Source organism: Bidens hawaiensis, unplaced genomic scaffold, assembly GCF_021521415.1.
Source record: "Bidens hawaiensis isolate Kalapana, Puna unplaced genomic scaffold, B.hawaiensis_p1.1 tig00004124_1, whole genome shotgun sequence".
NCBI lineage: Eukaryota > Viridiplantae > Streptophyta > Magnoliopsida > Asterales > Asteraceae > Bidens > Bidens hawaiensis.
In genome coordinates, this window is record NW_027491244.1 from 2062036 (window position 1) to 2065437 (window position 3402).

Below are 3402 nucleotides of genomic sequence, written 5' to 3' on the forward strand. Positions count from 1 at the left end.
CACGTGTTCCTGACACTGTATGAGGAGACATGAAAGGCCACTGTAGTACCTCGAGCACACGAAAAGTCTGACACATAACGTCTCCATCTCTGACGCATGTCAGCACCAACCAACCACGTACGTGGACGATTCATTTCAACCAAAAGGATAGAATTTCGCGCAACGCACATATGAGAAATAAAAAAGAAAAGACAAACCCTATTAAAAGAGCAAACTATTAAGTCTAATATCTATCTTACCTCGCTCGCGCGAGACAAGACACACATTAGACTGGGGGGGCTTGAAGAGGTATGCACCCGCCTTAACATCGAGCGGGGCGGGTCAACCCACAAGATATAGACAAGAGGCTTGGAATCAGGATGTCATGAAGACACAAAGCCAAAACCTATGCGCGTGGCGCATATCACATATGCTCACGCATATCACATATGTTCACGCATCACATATGCTCACGCATATCACATGCTCACGCATCATATATGCTCACGCATATCACATCTGCGCGTGGCGCATCTGCGCGTGGTGCATATCACATATGCTCACGCATCATAAATGCTCACGCATATCACATCTGCGCGTGGCGCATCTGCGCGTGGCGCATATCACATATGCTCACGCATATTACATATGCTTGCGCATATCACATCTGCGCATGAAACATCTGCGCGTGAGAATAAAGAGAAGACCTCGCGCATCCCCAGGATAGGCACATATCACACATGTACATAATCAACCACGTCCTTATCCAAATCAGGATAAGGACAACCATGATTGTACTCATCAGACAACCTTCCAGAAGGTATCCTTTAAGGAATAAAGAATATGCTGATGTTGACAGCTGCCAATGAAGGGTGGACGACTCAGCAAAACCCATGTGCTACCACGTGATTGCACATGGGTCAGGTGAAATACCTTGGTCAGAGAATAATCAATGAAAAAGCACCAGGTGTCCTAAGGACACGTGGCGCGAAGCAATAGGAGGAGGCCAAAAAGGCCCTAATTGGGTCTGAGCCCAATCATTGGAAACCCTAACACTATAAATACCACACCACCTCCACAAGGGGAGGTAAGCAAGAAAATACACTCTAAATCCTTACTCACTTTCAGATTATTATTATCTTCTCCTACAATATCTTATTCTCACACCGGAGGGTTACCCCAAAGAGGACCCCTTTGTCCCTTTCTGAGGGGTAAGTTCACGGTGCTGCTCGTTTTGTAGGTGGAAGAACTCATACTACGGAAAACCATCGGTGATATAGCACACTCATACCCGAGGAAAGTTGATCGTCTACTAGTAAGTCGATCCACGTTTCTTCATCAACCAATACCATTATCATTATTTTAAATCCTTTATTATTTATAAACTCACTTATATCGTAATCACACGAGAATATTGATCGGTGATGTAAGTATGTTTAGGATGATTATAAATAGATGTTACCTAATGTAAGGACGACCAAAGACATTTGGACCATTCTTAAACATTCACATTATCTTGATTAGCTTAATAATTCGAATCCAAAGTAATAAGCAAACTAAGACATTATTGAAAGTCGACATATACAGATCGTTCCCAATATCTTTACACTCGCGAATGAACCACCATTATAAATGAAACATGACCAAGTGTAGTGTTCCTACTAATGTTTTTATCTGGTTAATTGGTTTTGTGGTTATACAAATAAGGATATTAACAAAAGTATTGTACAATTAGCGTCACCGCGGCATCGTGCGGGTTCTGTGCTAGTATGTATGTATATATATATATATATATATATAATACTAGGTTATTGACCCGCGTGTGACGCGGGTGAAAATATAAAAATTGTCAAGTAACTAATATACAATTTTAAACGACAAGAAACCTTTTTTTATCTTTTATTTTATATGACAACATGATTTATAAATGCAATTCATATTAATACATAAAGAAAGTAGTAACAGACGAAATGTTACAAAACATGATTTTACATCTTAGAATATTTACAAACCAATTTAAAAGTTTCGAACATAATCTTTCATAAGCTACTACATATTTTCTTATAATCATATTTGTTTTTTTTTCAAAGTTACTTTCTCCATCTAAAATAAGCATTTTAGCACCGTCTTCACTCTTCAAATCTTCATTCTTAATAAAGCTACATACATTTGACTATGTGCGGTGATATGAAGTGTAATTACAAAAATGGTTGAAATCCTTGCATGTGCACCAATAAAGAGTTGCATTACAAAATTTGAATGTCATTTTGTAATAGACAAACAAAAACATATGCGTAATTTTTATGCCTATAAAATTGAGCATTACTACAAAATGACAAAAATAACCATATAAAAGTCTAGTACACAAAAACAAATTGTTTGCAATATTGATTGTATATTAGTGACCACTGTACCACACGTGGAGGAGTTTAGTAAATTCGTGAGGTAAATGTATATGCATGTATGTATGCGTGCATGTGTGCGTGCATATATGTGAATAAATATAAAAGTATGTATTTATGTGAACATATGATTTGACTTATGTATTATGTTTTTGTATTTAAAATTGGGTTAGTCTCTATTAAAAAAATCCGGTAGAGCCCAATATGATGAAAGTTTGGATAGCATATGGAATTTCTTAAGTCGGGATTATTGTCGACCAAAATGCAAGTTTGGATTATTAAAATCCAATATCTGAAACCAAAGAAATTGAAACAAAACTTAAAAAAGTAAATAAACTGAAATGAAACCAACAACCACAAAATTATAACCGAAATGAAATTAAGCACCAATAAAAATGAAATAAAACACCAAAAAAATAGACTAGAATTAAATTAAAAACTAAAGCCAACCTAAAAAACCTAAGACCAAACTTCAATGAAACAAAATTATCATATGTTTTAACATCTCATATTCAAAACCATATGAAAAAAACCCAAAATTTTTTGGATAAACGGCTGAGTTTACCTTTAATTACAAGTTTTATCAACCTTTTTTGGTTGAAGCATTTCATCGAGCACTTAACGTGCACATTTAATGTAAGGCCCCGTTCCCGGTAGCCCTACTTTAACGTCGGATTTACTCATAAACACAGTTCTTACAATCAGAGTTAATTAAAACCTTTCGCGGAACATAAAACCTCAATCATTTATTACGAAACATTCAATCTTTCCTTTAAAACCATAACGTAAAACCACATAATTAAAACATCATTTCTTCTATCTTCATATGCCAACCGCTCAATCCATGTCATGTGTCATCCTCATGACATCTCGATAAACATGTATACCTGCGTGCATACTAAAAGTCAGCTACGCTGAGTGAGTTCTAGTTAATCAGGCGACATACAGCACATACACATATCATACATCCTTACATATCCGAAGATACATATCCATAGTCAACTTGTTACCTTACTACCAT